At 43.1% G+C, this 18,292-nt stretch overlaps 1 long non-coding RNA gene across 1 annotated transcript in view; it reads right to left on the bottom strand.

The window, feature by feature from the left end:
- Positions 1–401: 401 nt before the first annotated feature.
- LOC117046591 overlaps positions 402–18,292 on the bottom strand; it is a 31,649-nt gene continuing 13,758 nt past the window's right edge. Inside the window, exons 4-5 of the long non-coding RNA XR_004426591.1 lie at positions 18,222–18,255; positions 402–443 (exon numbers count right to left, since the gene is read on the bottom strand). This is a non-coding gene — a long non-coding RNA (uncharacterized LOC117046591). The remainder of the gene's footprint in view (positions 444–18,221; positions 18,256–18,292) is intronic.

The following is an 18,292-nucleotide window of genomic DNA, read 5'->3' as shown; positions in this document are numbered from 1 at the left end:
TATATTTCTTCTTGCTAACTGGAAATCAGTGTCTTCATTTTGCTTTTACTGTTTTATGTTTTGCTTTTTCATTATAGGTTCTAGAGAAGCCACCTCCAGTCCAAAAGGGTGGAATCATAAGCGGTGGCACACTAACTTGCAATAAAGTCCCATTGAAATAAATGGAAGTTATTTCCATGCAAATGTTAAGTCTGTAAAATACAAAGAAGAGTCAAAGCAATATTTATATGTTTGCTCTCTTTTTTCTTTTCTTTTTTTCTTTTTTGGTAAGAACTATCTCTGTGTTTAGCAGCAGGATACAAAAAATAACAGTATGTATATGTACACCACTCTGAGTTTCTTGAACCAAGGGTAAAATAAGATCAATTGATAGATCAATAGATAGACAGACAGACTCACCAGTGGCTAGTTGGATGTGTCAATCTTGCAAGTGACTCAAGATACTATAGGAGATAATTAAAGAACAAGAGAGATATTATCAGGGCAATGTGATGGAGTCAGATTCTTACAGTCTATTCAGATCGTGCAGTCAAAAATAATCACAGCTGAAGAGAGGGCTAGACAGTAAAAAAGGGGGGGGGCACACATTATTCCCAAGCCAAAGGATGCAATGGTTCACTGATTATCCAGATTAGATCTAGGTAGTTTGGCATTTCCACTGATAGATATAAGGTTTACTGGTCTGCTACTACTGGAGTTTGCCACATGACACAAATATCCTCTTGCAGTATTACTACTGAGGGGGCAATCTATGAATTGAACCATACCGAACAATTCCAGCAAAGAGCAGTTCTCAAACAAGATTACTTATGCAGGTAATCATCTAACATGAAGCAACTGAAATCTGCATCCTTTTAAGACTCAACCAGTCCTTTCAGCTTTGTAGGAAGCACTTGGTAATCTGCAGAATCATGCGGTAGTTTTCATTCTAGATTTTGGATACTGTTCTCTAAACTAGAGTAACACTAAGCAACGTATCTCACAGCTTCAAAACCCAAGAAGCATACATCTAAAGGTAGCTACAGAATGAGTGAGTCACCTTCAGCCTTTGTTTTAAAAGCAACAGGATTGCAAGAGAAACATTTGGAATTATGTCCACAAGAAGAGCCAGAGGGCTCATCCCATCCACTACAGCTTTGGATAGCTCTGTACTCCACCAGGAGTAACAGACTTGTGATTTGGGAGTTTTTTTTCCGGATATAGCTTTGCTTCTAGATAAGCAGGTGGTTGTTGTGGTGGCCAAGAGCATCTGATGTCCCAACCACAATTTTTTACAGACAGAGCTGATCTTGCCAGAGTTATACATACCCTGGCCACTTCAAAATAAAATCACTGCAATGGCTCTTTGTGGGGCTGACCTTGAAATCATGTCCAGGAGCTTCAGCAGGTGCAGGATGCAGTGACAAAGCTACTGACAGGAACCTGACCATGTAGCAAGTTTTATCTCAATTGCACTGGCTCCTGGTTCCAGTTCAAAATGATGGTTATCACATCTGAAGCCCTAACAGTTTGGGACTAAGTGATCTGAAGCACCCTTTCCTTCTGCACATAGGAACACAGAAAGCTGCCTTATCAGAGCAAGGGTCCATCTAGCAGAGTATTTTCTACACTGACTGGCAGTGGCTCAAAAGGATTTCAGGCAGGAGTCTCTACCTGAAAATGCTGAAGACTGAACCTAGTAGCTTCAGCATGGAAAGCAGATGTTGTACTACTGAGCTATAGACCTTTCTCTTCCTGTACACTGTGATAATCAGAAGTGACCCTGTTGCTTGCAAAGATGTGCAGGATAGGGCACAGGACCAAGCCTTCTCTACAGCAGTACATAGGAAATGGAATTCATTGCTCCAGGAACTTTGGCAGGCCTTCCTCGCTGTGTGGATATAGGTGACAAGTGAAAACAGCTTTGTTTAGGCACACATTTTCTCTCTAATGCACTTTCTCGTTTTTGAAGGTTGTCGTCATCTGTGGCTGCTGCCATGTGTGCTGCAGTGGAATTAGTTTTGTGCTTCATTTGATACTGTTCATTTTACTCTTAACATGATTTGGTGTTTTCATATGCTCTGTTGGCTACTCTGAGAGCCCTTTCTAGGGCTGATGATGCAGGCTATCCATGATCATATAAACAGATAAATAAAACTTCTATAAAAAAAGGACTAAGTGCTTCCTTTCCAACTTCTGGGACAGCTTCAGAGAATAGCAAAAATGAGGTGCAGGGTTCATGTGGTTAAACTGGATCTACACATACCTTGTTTCCCACATAAAAGCAACCATGCATTCACCATTCAGAGCCCTGGCAGTAACTGTGCTGCAAGGACGGGGGCCCCTGTATGAATTGGACCCCAAGGAACGATGCTTGCATACTGCTCATTTGGGACAAGAAATAAAATACAAGGCATATGTAAATCTGTTGGATTTATTTTTTGTTTCAGGCAACATGTAACACACTGAAAAGCAAGGAATCAAAAATGCAACCATCAACAATTAATGACACAGTATCCACCAGGAAGAATATAAGCAACGCCCCCAGTCTCAAGGACAACTGTACTCCAGCCACTTTCCTCCAAGCAAGGCAAGGGGCTCTCATTCCTTTCTCCCTAAACAGTAGGAGACAATGGCAATGTGTCTCAGCTGTTCATACCCACGGACAAATGGAATGGAAGTGAACAGCTAAACTTCATCATAAGAGGAGGGCTGTGTTCATAGTGACAAAGAGGGATTCAGGGGCCTTTTGTCTCTGCCATACTTCATATGGGAGTGTGTCCATAGGTACAGCCTTATTTTGCTGGCCCTTTGGCTCCTGCCCTGCCACAGATATGACACCTAGTAAAATAAGTTGCTGACTAGGGACTGAAAACAATCTCACTGCCTCACATGAAGGTCCCCTACATAACCTACCTCGGACTTGTTTAGGAAACCTATATTTTCAAATCAATGTTTCCTTTCACTGTATTATTAAGGGCACCTTGGGAAGCCTTTGGGGAAAGGGGCAAGTGTGTTCCCCTTTGTTTTCTCCAAGCAAGCTCTTCCAGCTCTACTCTTAACAGATGGTAGCCTACCAGAATTTTCCCCCTTTCCTGCCTGTGATGTTAAGTATGATTTACAGGCCTGAGTTATTATTTATCATTATTCATTTCCTGTCACCAGTGCATTGAAGGTTAATAGAAATGCCAGCATGCTCACTGATTTACTTAGTAAAATATTTGTTCCAAGGTTTTAGGTCAGATGATTGGTGTCTGAGAGAGCTTCAGGTTTATGCATTATGAAAAGCAAGCTGACTTGACCTTGAGCCACCAATACTGGCACTATATATTACTTTAGCAGAGTGACCTTCAGAGACCCAAGACACTCGAGATGTATTCAACACATGCTTTTTCCATCCATATTGCTGCCAGCATTGTATACATAAGCAGCTTAACTTATGCCATGAAAGCCAATACAGGGCTTTCCCACCTAATGAATCTGAGCAGGGTGATTTAAAATAAAAAAAAATTAAAAAAAAATACAGCAATCTTGCTTCTGGGTCTACAAACCGTCTTAGAATTCTAGAACCCCCCACATGCACTGAACTTCAGCAAATGCTTTAGACTAATTGAGACTCATTTATCAAGTAAGAATGATCTATGTCGCAGATTGGGGGAGGAGGGGTCTTACACAAAAACTCGCTTTGCACAGCTGTAAATCATATCTAATGTCAATGGGGAAAGTAAGAGGACAACTGAGGATGTAAGTTGATCTTTGAAGTAAGCTTCTCACCTCAGCTGGGTGTTCAAAGCTAAAATTTCCACTACCTATTTATCACTGTAACTCTTACAAACTGCCGGCAATCTCTTGGAGGCAAATATGCAGGCAGCCCACTAAGTGATGCACCTCACCAAAAGAAGTTAACCAAATTATTATTTTTATTTATTTATACAAGCAATTTTATACCACTTTTCATCAAGGAAAATGATCACCAAAGGGTTTCCAAAAATCCGACAATAAAAAAATGTCAATATAAATGATACATTTTGAACAGGTGCAATAGAAATTATGAAATGCAGTAAAACACCAAATAATGTAAGAATACCATAAAACCTACAGAATAAGGCAGCATCAAAGCTTTAAAATCCATAAATAACAGCTAACTAGATCTACCATAGGTCTATGTGGATAAAAACTTCTTTAGGTAGTGATAAAGGCTCATCCATGCCACTAGGGGGAGTTCCATTAAATGGGGTGCCACCACCGAGAAGGCCCTATCTTGGGTTCTCACAGAGTGAGAAACATTTGCTGGAAGTGCTGATATAATAGCCCAGACAGGTTGGTATTTGCATATGTCTTCGCTCAGAAATTCAGGTCCCAAGTGATTCAGGCTTTGTACATCACCATAAGAACCTTAACTTGCGACTGGTAACCATTGTCTGCCAGGGTTCTACTCATGAGTAGGACATCTCCTGACAATATATGGGCAGGTAATGCAGATCCCACAAAACTAGTGTTATGTGACTATTCACTAAGGTGTCAGTATGCAGCACTAGCTGCAGTTTACTATTTTCAAGGGCAGCCCTATACAGAGTGTAATACAGTAGTCAGGGTGAGAGGTTAGTGGAGAATCAAAACTGTGGCCAGGCTATCCCAGAAAAGGCCAAAGCTGACAAAAGCAGACTTAGCTAGAAAAAGGTGCTCCTAGGCACAGAGGCCACCTGGATCCCTAATGACAAATAAGGATCAAGGAGAATAATCGGGCTGTGCACATGGTACTTTAGAAGGCACATGACTCCATCTACAACAGGTTGAATAGTATGTTTCCTGATGCAAGAACCACCCATCAACAGTGGATTCAGCTTCAGCTTACTGGCCCCCACCTTGCCCACCTCCAGGTTCTGATTCAGCACCAACAAAGCTACATCAGATTCTGATGTAATGGACATACAGAATTGGATGACATCAGCATACTGATGACACTAAGCTCCACACCCCATACTTTTATGATGACTGCACCCAGCAGCTTCACTAGGGGCAAGATGGAACCCTGCAACCCAATTGGCACTGGGCTGCGGAGAAATCAACCAGTGCTACTCTCTGGAGATAGCTCTGCATAAAAAAGGAAGAAACATTGTGGCTCCTACCACCATTTTACAATGGGCAACCCCAGAAGGCTGTCTTTGTTGAGAAGCTCTCTCAAGTCACCATGCCAGCAGAGCAGGCCAGCACCTTGTTTGAACACAGAGTATATCCTAGAACAGGCATCCCCAAACTGCGGCTCTCCAGATGTTTTGGCCTACAATTCCCATGATCCCTAGCTAGCAGGACTAGTGGTCAGGGATGATGGGAATTGTAGTCCAAAACATCTGGAGGGCCAAAGTTTGGGGATGACTGTCCTAGAACATGAACCAAGAATCCTGTGCAAGTCATAGGAATTCTGCAGCAGACAATGAGGCAGTCAACTTGATATACATATGGGAGGGGAGGGGAGGGCAGAGAGGGAACATGTGGAAACATGTACATATATAGATTGCTGTGATAAAGTGCATGTTCCAGTCTGAATGAGAAAATCTCCCTGTACACCAGGGGTCAGCAAGGTTTACCACGCCTGGGCCAGTTCAGTCCCGTGGAGATCGCTTCGCAGGCTGCATCGCGTCTGTGCAGACGTGATTTCCGGCACCGCGGAAGTGAGTCCCCGCTCTGCCAGTTTACCATAGCAAACGGGGACTCGCCAAGCGGGCAGCTCGGTTGCCGTTTAAACGACCCCCCGTGGGCCGCTTATGGCCCATGGGCCGCAGGTTGCTGACCCCTGCTGTAAACTCTTCAAAATGAAGGCCCTGGCTGATTTAGAATCATGTTAACAATGTGGACCCAGACAAAGTTCCCCATCCTGTGCTTAAGAACTCTGAGACAAAGAGAAGTCTTTCTCAAAGACTGTTCTGATTTCCCCCATCACATTGCTGTGGCGAGGTGAGAAGCTTCACTCGCCAATCTTCTCCTGTCTCTCTCCTTTCAAAGGTTTTAACGCACAGTGTCACACTCAGTCTGTGGCCTGGCAATCTGAATGTATTGTCTGCATACCTGAATGAATGTGGCCATGTTTCTTTGCCATTCTGAGCTTCTCAGGAACCCACCACCAATAAATATAAGAAAGCTATCTACATGAGTGTTGTGCACTCATGTGTTGTGATATTAAACAGGCCAGATGCAGCTAGCATCCTACAAAAACAACAACTAGTGCCCTTAGATGATGTTGTGCACTCCCAGCTGCCTCAAAGGACACATTCAGCGAGTCCAATTGAGACTGCATGATGTGGATCGACATAGAGATGTGCATCTACTGCATGAGTGGAAGCCAACTTCTATGCATGGAAACCCCCCCCCCCCGACTCTTGCTGGATTAAGGCAATAAAACACAGCAGAATGAATGCACACATTGCTTGCAAGATTAAAATATTCATTTGGTTATTCAGATTCCAATTCAACTATCATAAATCAGTGAAATCAACCAAATTTGAAAGTACCTGCTGCTCTTGCTAATGCTAAAAAAGCTCAAACCAGCCCTGAATCACATGAATAACTGGGATGGCTAGGAAATGACCAGTTTAACTGCACATGGCCTGCAATGAGGCACTGGTGAATTAGGAAGTTCCCAATGAGTCAAATAACCTGAACATTTGGGGGGGGGAGTTAACAGACCAGTAACATCTTAGTGACAACTGCAACTATAATAGAATCATAGTTAGAAGCAGCCATGAGGGTCACCTAGTCCAGCCTCCTGCGATGCAGGAATCTTTTGCCCAATGTGGGGCTCAAACCCATGACCCTGAGATTAAGAGTCTCGTGCTCTACTGACTGAGCTACAACAATTTAAGAGTGCTTGTCCCAATACTATGGTAACTTCAATTGGGAACTCCCCACCCAAAGCACTCCAGCATCTCAAGACTTCCATAAAGGCAAAGGAGATCAGAATCTACCGGTACTTGAAAATGTGATTTGCAGAGCCCTTTAATTTTTCAGAAACAATACAATTTACTCCTTCAAAAGGGTTAAAAAAATCTGTCTCCAATTAAGGTAAAAGCACCTGCTCACTTATTCTCCTGCCCTTCATCCTTATACACAAGCCTTCCTGGAGAGATGAGATTTATTCACCCGGATTTGACAGCCTTTTCTTATTTATTTATACTAAGAGATAAATCAAACCTAGGCCACTCTGTCCAAGAATAAGTTATTCATTATCTGCCTAGTAAGTATGTTCGCGGATCAGATGTGGTAAAGGTATGTCGGTTAGAAAGTGCATTGTTCAGGCATGATTTACAACCACAGAAGTTATGACTTTTCATTGGTGATTACTCACTATGTTCTTATTGTTTTTTATGTATTTGATCACAACTGACTTTGGGGTTTTGTTAAATGGAGAGGGAGAGAGAAAGGAAGAATACTAGATGGTAATTGTTGGATGATGAAATGAAGAAGGAAACTCATATTTTTCTATGCAGGAGGAACAAATGCGGTCATTTGGAATCTGTCAAGGGTGTTGTCTTCAGATATCTATGAAAAAATTGCTGAGAGGTAGGTTGGGGAGTGTGTAGAATTACAATATTCCACTGAAAATAATTTGAAATAAAATAGCAAATGTGGTTTTTGATTTTTTTTAAAAAAAATAAGCCTAAGGTGATTTTTCCAAAATTATGATGGATCTGGAGAAGGCACCCCAGAGGGAGAACAGGGCACCCAAGCCTTTTAAATGATATACCACAAACCCTGAATCACAGCGTGATGAAGTATAAATAATCTTAAGCCCCACAAGCCTTAGTTGCCTAGGTAAGCCCTGAAAAATGGTGCCAACCATCCACAGCACTGAAGAAACACGGAAAAATCTATCAACAGGCTCTGGAGAAGGCTCTGGGTCTCCTCAGGGCTCACCCTTCTCTCAAAAGCAATGTAGGTGTTGATGCCCTGAAACTCACTAAATCTAAAACCAATGAAGAGTCCAGCAGTGCAATCCTACATACAGGTATGTCTATTCAGAGGTGAGATCTGCTGAGTTTAATGGGACTCACTCCCAGGCAAAAGTATTTCCCAATACAGAAGGGCCTCCAACCTGTTACCCATGAGTGCTGGGTTGGTGATCCCTGTGATTCCCCTGATTATAAATCCAAGAATGGTACAATGCTTTGAGGGTGTATAAATTTTGTGAAATAAATAACAGCACCAGAAGGATTTTTACATGATTTTGCTATGTACGCATGCATACATAATTTTACTTGTATGTTGCCTTTCTATAGTTCAAGCCATGTGCAAGACAGCTTACAACATGAAAATAAATAAAAAGTAGCCTCAACAAAAGTAGCCATGAACAATAAATAAAACATTAAGAAATAACCAAACTGAATAAATTCCACATAAATCACAACAAGATAGAAAATGAGGATGCAAAAAACAACAACATCAACCCCCAGTAAACAACATTGCAGCCCAAGAGTCTGTTCAACAGCCTCAGCTGTTGTAGCTGCAGTCAGTCAGGGTCCCACCCTCCCAGGCCAGGTGAATAAAGGCCTGCAAGGCAGGGAGTAGGTCTTCCAGGCCTCATAGTGAAGTGCTGGTAGGAATCATGAGCAGGGATGGTGCTGCCGTGTTCATGTCCCAGAGGTATCCAATTTGCTAAGAATATTAATTCTCATCGACAATAATGTGGTTCCTAGGTCAACACACCCAGCAAAAATCGCCTTTCTATTTATTCTTCACCATCACTCATCATCACATATCCCTTCAGTGACTAGACAAACCTCCATCCCTTATAGAAACTAATAGCTTTTATTACTATACGGGGATATATGCAAAATTTGGCTAATTGTTCCGAACTGACATTGAATTTGTATGCTGAGTTGCAGTTCCACTTAGGCTGGCTGGCTGGCTTGCCAGGTATTCACTGCAATTTTCAGCCACTAAAGTAACATTAAAATGTGCAGAGTTTGCAAGAAGAAAAAGCAAGTAAATTGGGGGAATATATAGACAGCAAAACAGAATTTTTAAGCTCTCCTATTTACTAATCCATAATATGTGACAGCTGCTGTGAAGCTAAATGCATGTCAGACTGATTGTAGGAGACACTCCTTGGCAGATAAAACAATATTCCCATCTCTAATAAAGGCAGCGAGAGAAGCAGCCTAGATTGGTCTAGGCCTGTTGCTGCTGCAATCTCCCCCCACCCCCGACACACACACACACAAACCAACCTCCTCTGTCTTGTTGTTAACTTACTATATCCCTGGAAGTGAAACTTAAAAGCTGCTACGCTAAGTGGTGCACAAATACTCAAAAGAAGTTGGTTCTGGCCTATGAAAGGTGCCCAAAAACTTTTCTGCAACAGATCCAACAGAAACAACAACCCAGGACTCCCCCAAAGCATATCCGGTACCAGTGCTGCCTTTTAAACAGTATTTCAACTGGTATAAAATGCAGTGGTCATATTACAGGGTGAGGTTCAATTTAGAACTGATATAATTTTTTGTTTTTAAACAGCAGTGCTGGTTGCCAGTTTGTTTGCAGGACTCATTCAAGGTGCCCTTGGTAAGGCATTAGTGTTTCACACCCTAAATGACTGAAGACCTAGATAAATGAAAGACTACTACCTTCCCTGCAGACCCTCTCAGGTGTTCAGCAGAGGGGTTCTTCTTGCTCATTCCACTGCCATCTGAGAATTGGTCTCATTTACCCATTTCCTCCCAAGGTAAAGGGAAGTGACCTTGCTAAGCCTGGCAGGAGAACTTACTCCAGGGGTCCTCAAACTTTTAAAACCGGGGTCTAGTTCACTTTTCCTGAGACACTGTTGGGGGCCGGACTATATTTTGAAAAAAAAATATGAACGATTTCCTATGCAACCCGGCATGGCGTTTCATTGGCAGAGCCACCGCCACTTTAAGCGCTTGTTCCCATTCAGCGCCTCAGTCAGTCCCCGCGCACTGCGGCGTTTCCTTGAAAAGAAAATCTCCTGCAGCCAATCGGAAGCCGCAGAAGCCTTGCTGCCCGCTCAGTCAGTCCCCGTGTGCTGAGGTAAATCCGGTGCGGCGTTTCAGCCAGTGGGACAGATATACGAGCCTGGTGGGCCAGATCTGGCCCGGGGACCGTAGTTTGAGGGCCCCTGGCTTACTCTATAGCATTAACCCCTTCATGCATTAATTAAACTTAAGCACATTGGTTGTATGAAGCTGGTTACCCTATGACCCTGGACCAAACAAACTCAAAAAGCTCTTCTGCAGGAGGAAGAAAAGGAAGGCTCATAGCTCAGTGATAGAGCATCTGATCTGGATGCAGAAGGTCCCAGGTTCAATCCCCAGCATCTCCAGGTAGGACTGGGAGAGAACTTTGTTTGAAATCCTGGAGAGCAGCTGCCACTCAGTGCAAACAATGCTGAGCTAGTTGGACCAACAGTCTGACTCACTATAAGGCATCTTTTTATGTTCCGGGGGGGGGGGGGAACCAAGGAAATCACAAGACTAGAGACTTGTGAGGACCCTACATTCCAGCCACTCTGGAAAAGAGTAACTAGAGAAGCTTCTTCCATGGATTACCAAAATTGGAATCCTCTCCAGAAATTCTAGTCCAGCCTAATCAACACCAAGGAGCACCTGCCTTTTGATGTTCATAGATGCTACAATAAATCCCTTTGACTCCTGGCATTATGCCTTCATATGTTCACATTGCCTAGAAGTACAGTACCCAGAGGCAGGGGGCTAAACTAACCTACAATGACTATCCAGGAAAGAGAATGCTTAAATATGATGGTGTCATGCCGTATCTGTGGAAAGTAAATATGCTTTCTATTTTTTTTAAAAAAATGAACTAGGTATATGGTGTTTTCAGGCCTCAAAGCCTCCACTTTTCAGAGCCTGTGCTTTATTTGCAAAAGAATTCCCACTCCTCAAACCGCCTGACAGAGCAATGGTCTGTATTATAAAATAAAAATATGGAAGCACTTTGCTTCTTTGCAAGCTTGATTAAAGCAGTTGTGCCCCTGTTGCTGCAGCCAGAGACAAGGCGCAGACATGGTTTTGCGTTTGAAAATATGGTCATTTTAAGCGTTTAAAGCATTCGCCGGTTTGGCCAAATGATCCTGCCTCCTCTGCAACGATCTACTGTAATTATCAGTCATGGCAGTGACACCTCCTGCTACAGAGAGGGGTTGATCAGGTTACAGGGTCTTTCTCTGCTTCAGAACCCAACAGCCAAAACAGCGTGCAACGCCAGCAGATGTTTCCAGTTTGAAAACAGTGGGAACTTCATGAACTGTTTCCCCTAACCTCCCAGGAGTAAATGCCACCATGGCTGTGAAACTGGAAACATTTGTCAGACTCTAGGAAGCAAAAGGTTGTGAAAGAATGCTGCAGTAATTTGCTGCTTCCACAATGCTTTTTTATTGATTAGATATATATATGTTGGCTTAAAAAAAAATACCATACAAAACAGCTGGAGGATGAGGCCTGTGTCAGAGGCAGCCTCCAGCATCCAATTGTTTGATATATTGCAGGAATGACTAGGGGACGGTACTGATGTTACTGCTATCCTCCCACCAGCTGCCTTGCTAGATGCCATGGCCACTGTTCCATAGGATGACCCTCCCAAAGATGCTGAAGGGACATGAGCTTGTGCAGGCGGCTGGCGACGCAACTGTGGGTCCCTCTGCCTGTGATACTGGTGTAGAGCACCGGTGGCACACCTGAAGGGACTCATTTGATGTGCCTGATCTTTGCACCAGTGGGCCTGGTCTAACTCACTCTCTCTCACTACCCCATGTTCTTCTTTGTTGGTGGCTCACCTCATGTGGCCTAGGAATGAACAGACATACCCCAGCCTGCTCCAACATTCATTTGCATTTTCATCTGGTACTTTCCATTTTGCTGCAATTCGTTTATTTTGCAGAAGCCTTTCTTCCATTCCATTGTCCGTTGACGCAGAAATATATGCAATTTCATACATCTGTTGCAACACAAGATAGAGGGATGCATGTCTCATCCACTGATAGATATTTACAAATCAGTTGCCTCCTTGTATGTTTCCCTTCAAAGTTGATGAATTTCCAGAGGAGTACCCCTCTTAAGTCTTTTGCAGCAGAAGTAAAGAGCCTGGCAGCACCTTAAAGACAAAGTTAATGAAGTGGCTAATAGGTCATCAAAAAGCTATCTATTCTAACCATGTCTCTGAGAAGTAAATTCTACTGAATTCAGGTGGGGTTACTCCCAGGTAAGTGGGGCTAGGATTGAAGTCTCACTATCTTGATTTTACAGTGTTGTATAAACTTAACCCTGCCTCTTTTCCCTCATTCAGGCATCAAGGAAAGGATAGGTTCGCACCCTGCTGGTATTTTGCTGTGTGTGTCCTGGACTGCAAGAATTCCTGCAGTCCTGTGCACTAATACACGCCCTTTCTGTAGTGCATGATTTTATTTCATAAATGTGTGTTTTCTTCGGGAAATGACCATATGTGTGCATCTCCTGAAACATAATGTTCGAGCTAATTTGTTTTAAATGTTTGCAGTAAACACAATTTGTGTCTGACGGCTTCAAATCCTCAGACTTTTAACTGAGGAGCACAAATAAAGCCAACAGATGACAAAAGAGACTACTTCTTTCCGTGACAAAGAACAAGAATAAATGATGCATTTCATTGGTTTTTAAAATTCACAGCAGGAAGCAGGTAAAGGCTACAATCATAACCCCAGTTACGTGGAAGTAATTCAGTGAGACTTACTTCTGAGTAGACATGCTTAGGATTGTAGCCTTGGTGACTATAGGCTGTGTATGTACACAAAGTCAGCATGCAGTATTTCAGAAAAAAAGAAAAGCTGCAAGACTCATGTCAGGACAGCGACAACTGTACATCAGTGAATATGTAAATAACGTAAAGTGCTACGCAATTTACATATCTATTATGTATAATGTGTACATGATTATTATTTTTTAACTGGTTGTAGAGAACCAAGATGAAAATCATTGTTAGCAAGAGACATGATGGGAGTTGAACAGGTGGACAGAAGGAAATTTCCTCTGTCATTCCTAGTGTGGCTGCAACAGGCAGAGGGCCTTCTCAGTAGTGGCACCTGCCCTGTGGAACACCCTCCCACCAGATGTCAAAGAGAAAACCAACTACCAGACTTTTAGGAGACATATGAAAGCAGCCCTGTTTAGGGAAGCTTTTAATGTTTAATAGATTATTGTATTTTAACATTCTGTTGGAAGCCGCCCAGAGTGGCTGGGGAATCCCAGCCAGATGGGCGGGGTATAAGTAATAAATTATTATTATTATTATTATTATCATCATCATCATCATCTGCCGGCTCCTTACCATGTCTATCTGTGATTATGGGGCACTCAGTGTGGGGTGTTTTTGCTGCTGTGAATACTTTCCCTGCCTGTTTGGGCTGTGTACTCTTTCCCAATAAATGGTCATTGCTCTCTCTGGTTCTGTGCCTTGGTGTGTGTGTGTGTGTGTGTGTGTGTGTGTGAGAGAGAGAGAGAGAGAGAGAGAGAGTGAGAGAGAGAGAGAGAGAGGGTACAGAGATGGGGTGCAGAGACCCTAAGGGCCTGGGTGGTAATGAGGGTGCATGCTGATGATTAATACTGATTTATCAACACCTTCTAACCCACCACCTCAAGACAATTTGGATGCTGTGTGATATAGCCATGCATGCTGCATCCGAATTTCCTATGGATACAGTGGTACCTCGGGTGAAGAACTTAATTCGTTTTGGAGGTCCGTTCTTAACCTGAAACTGTTCTTAACCCGAAGCTCCTCTTTAGCTAATGGGACCTCCCACTGCCGCTGCACCGCCACCGCCCGATTTCTGTTCTCATTCTGAAGCAAAGTTCTTAACCCGAGGTATTATTTCTGGGTTAGCGGAGTCTGTAACCTGAAGCGTCTGTAACCTGAAGCGTCTGTAACCCGAGGTACCACTGTACCACAGGTATGCCTACTCTCTTTCTGCTGCAATTGCTTTCCTTTTCCCAACACACCGAACCCCTCATTGCCGAAGGAGGCTAGAGTGCAGCAAACTCAGCACAAGTGGATTACCAGTGTATCTCCCCCCTGGAAGACTTCCTCATTTTGAATTGTTCTATATTAATTAATTAACAACACTGAATTTTGGCCAAAAATATCATTTAGTTGTAAATAGCTGGGTTTCTTTCGGGGGTGGGGTGTGTGTAGAGGACTGAGGAACTAAATTACATGTTGCCGACTAAGCAAATGACCTGTGAAGCAGGAGATGCCCCCCCTTTCAACCCCTGGCAAAACTGATCCTGATCAGACTCTCCCCAATTGTCAGGATTCTCAGATCATTATACTGTATATTAAGCGCTTCAGTTCAAACATTCTGAACTGCTGTCGCTGTTGTCACCTTAAAGTACGAAACTCACTCCAGCCACTTCTCAAAATGCACATCAGGACAAAACTACAAACGGGCCTGCCTGTTCTTCCGAACCTCATTTGAAAGTTCTCTCTTTTAAAAGTGCAGCCAGCCCAACAAAAATATGCCATCATTCATTTTGTTTTCTCCGTCATAGGCAGGAGATACTAGAAAGGGTTACAGGACCATTGTTAAGCCTATAGTAAATTGTGTTTGCGGCACAGAGGGAATAGCTTGGCTCACATTCTCCGGTTGCAACTGTAGTGGAGAACGAGGAGGCCAACAAAAATCGATAAGTTCAGTGTAAGCAAAGTCAGAACAACCTTTAAAATAATAAGACAAATCAATTTATTTCACAAATGTCTTCATTTCCAAATGCCATTGTTTTGGTGTTCTCCGCTGTCATTGCTCATGACATTTGAGAAAACTGGGCTCTTAATCATTTCGGTGCAGAGGGAGTTATCATGTAAACAGCCAGGCTCAAAGATTATGCGCTCACCCAAAGATATCCTGTAACAACCGAGTCCTGGGGGTGCAGGAGGGCGGAAAGGGACACGGTGGGGGCTGGGGAGAGAAACTGGGGTGGAAGGGAGTTTAAAAATATGGACAGAAGAAAAAGACCCTACTTTATGGCTATATACAATGAAAAGTAATTACAGAGAAAAATGAAAGCTGGGGTTTGCTGTTAGCGGAGGAGGAGGAGGAGAAGGGAATTCTGATCTTTTTTTAAGCTCAGAGTCCATTTTGATATAATTGGTTCCAGAATTATTTATGACATTAATTGCTGCATTATCGACTACCTGTCAGCGGCTCTGGCAGTTAGTCCATCTTTCTTAGCGCAGAAAGCCAGCTCAGCCCAAACGAGACTGACAAGCTAATTATACCCATCTCCCCTTCAATGACAAATGCTGCTCATCGGAAGCCTTTTCTAGAAATAAGCTTTCATTCTTTCCCCCTTTTTCCCTGAGCCAGACACAGCCGATATCTCAAGGTACAGATCACAGCTAAAACTCCGCTCACCAGGGCTATTAGCTCTGAACATCTCACTTGAGCCAAAAAAAACCCTAAGCATCTTATGTTATCAAACTGTATGTCATTCCCCGATACTAGTTTTCAGTGAATGTGCACTGGGCCATGCACGTCACTCAAAGCAGTGGCAGAAAGAGCAGACCTGACTGAATTAGCTGGCCCCATCTTTAGCAACACAGCCAGGATGCTGACAGCAATTCCGGGACTTGGCACCCAGGCTTTTGCATCTGATGCAGTTAAGCATCCAGAATCAATAGTGTTGTGGTTTTGTGTTGTGGCTCCTGCTGAGCAAATACATGGAGGTGGAGGTCTGGTGTGGGGGAAGGGGGCAATGCTGGGTAGATGCACGATGTCTAGATGGCATGAGACAGCTGGGATACCTGACAGGTGAAGGGCTGTATTAAAAGCTGGGCTTCTTGAAGCAGAATGCCCAGGAACAGCCCTACGGGTGCTGCCATTTTCAGTAGAATTCTAACATGTCTTCTGCCTGCCTGTAGTCCCCTCAGCACCTCTTCAGTGACCCATCTGTCCATGTGGTTTGTCAGTCTTCAGTCAGACCCTTGCAGTACACACACACAGACAGACAGACACACACTGTACCCCCCACATTCTCTTGCTCCTTGCCCAGTTCCCCAACCGTTCTCAGTAAGAGGACCCATGATAGGTGGGCATCTACCCTCATATATGCCCACGGGTTTTGATGTTCACCCTAACACTATTCAGGAGCTTGCCAAAATGTATTTGCGCTAAAAATGGGGAGAAGGCAAGGGTGTGTACACACAAAAACCACCCTCAATCTCCCAGGGTAACTAAGGCCCCTTGTGCACCAGAAACCCACTACACCAAGTACACATCCAGGGTTCCTCTTTGGTAGGGAGATAGTTATACTGTACATGTGACACTCCCAAACCCCAGTTGCCTTTCTGTCTTTATAGCTGTTATTGTTTATCAAGCTTATTTTCTTATGAATCCAGGGTTTGTGAGATCAAAAGGAGAAAGAGTTGGCCACCCTGGCCTCCACTCCACTGCTGAATTCACCCTGCCTGTCTGCTTAACTTCAGTTTATCTTAACACTTCTCCACTGGCGCTGAGGTGCTTCATCAGCTGGGTGCTTCGTCTCCCTCTTGTAATCCAGGAATAGTTACCTCACTCATAACTGAAAGCGATTTGCTACATACTGTGATTGGTCACCACAATATCTGAATGGCTGGAGTCGTCCATGTGAATAAGAATAGCAGCAGCCAATGGAGAAATTGTGGGAAAATGTGATGCCAAACAGGTTGTGTGTGTGTGTGAGAGAGAGAGAGAGAGAGAGAGAGAGTCCCCAAAAGTATTTTCCAGGGAGGAGAGGAATCTATCTCCATTTGTTTATTTTTTAGGCAGCTTCAATTTATGGTTTATGCATTTTAAGAATATTTTTGCATTTGTTATTTTCAATGACAAATGGACTTGGAACTGTGTTGAACAGGCCCCTCTCTCTTTGGTTAGTTGATAAGGTGCAAGAGGAGTAAACAGAATTGAAGCTTGGCACATTTTTACACTTTTATCAACGTAAATGCCGGAGGGGGAGGGGAAACCTAGCACATAAATTGAGTCTGAAGCTTTTACAAATTGGCTATTTAAACCACTCCACACCTATAAATTGTACAGTGCTGGAGGCCATCTTTCTATGGCTATTGTTCTTCATGAAGCAAGACAACAAAACCTGGCAGGAGAGAACTAAACCCCCATTATATTGGAAAATGTATTAAACTGAATATTAAAATATTGTGAGGAGACAGAGGAGCAGGACCAAAAAAATAACACCACAGTAAAAACAGAGGAGACTGCAAGATGCAAAGATGATTTTGATTTGCATACAAGCTAAGCCCATGGATATGGTGCATTTTCAGAAACTCTTCAAAACAGGCAATAAAAACACACAGCATAGACTTATCATAGACTATTAAAATCAGCCAAGTTAGGACAAACAATGAGGATCAGAAAAGAGGCATAAAGATAAGTCAGGGCTTTGAACACATCTAAAAAGCAAAGCTTACCTGGTCATGCAGGCCTTTGGACTGCCCCATTACTGGCTAAGACCCTCTAAGTTGATCAGTAAGAAACTGTACATAGACATGAAAGAGACTGAATAGGGAGCCATTTAAAGCAGCCATTTTCACCCACTGCTTCTCAACCAATCAAGGATCAGGTGGGTGGAAGGCCTAAAATTAAGTGCTGCTCATGAAACTCAAAACAGGCTGATTTGGGGCCTTGTGCAGCTGTGCAGATTCATGTGGCAAAAAAACAAAAACAGCCCAAGGGGCCTTGGACATTGAACAGCGGCAGCCTACATGAAACTACAAACTTTCCACAAATTACTGTGCTGTTTTCTAACTTTGGTAGACAAATTATATATACCTCAATATTTTATTGGTCTGAAGCCTCAGAGATTTGTTAAAATGAGCCTGTTCCATCATCCGAGGTTGCAGTGCCCTGAGAATAATGCACATTTGGCTGTTAGTTACCGATACAGCCCGAGTATAATTTAGCATTTGTCTAACCTATTCAGAAGGAAAATATTGTTCTCATTAATTTACATTAGCAGCTGAAGAGAGTAGGGAAGGGGTTGGTATCCCTAGTGCTCTAGAATGTGTTGGGAGAGAGGTTTGCAAGAGAGAGAAGTCTTTACTCTCTCGTAGTTAGCACAATGAGCCAAGCACATTAAAATTTGGTTAGATTTTACATGTGACCCCCCCCCATCCACCTTTAAACCAACTTCCCCCACAAAAAAGATACTTAGGCTAGAGTAAATCACAGATACCAAAATGTAGATCTTACTCACAGAGTTTCAGATGTTTCAGCAAACAAGTATCCATCTGTTGGCAGTAAAATAAAGAAAATGGTTCCAAACGA

The sequence above is a fragment of the Lacerta agilis genome, chromosome 5 (genome assembly GCF_009819535.1).
Source record: "Lacerta agilis isolate rLacAgi1 chromosome 5, rLacAgi1.pri, whole genome shotgun sequence".
NCBI lineage: Eukaryota > Metazoa > Chordata > Lepidosauria > Squamata > Lacertidae > Lacerta > Lacerta agilis.
The sequence above is the reverse complement of the archived record's forward strand: the minus strand, read 5'-3'. Positions and strand labels throughout refer to the sequence as shown.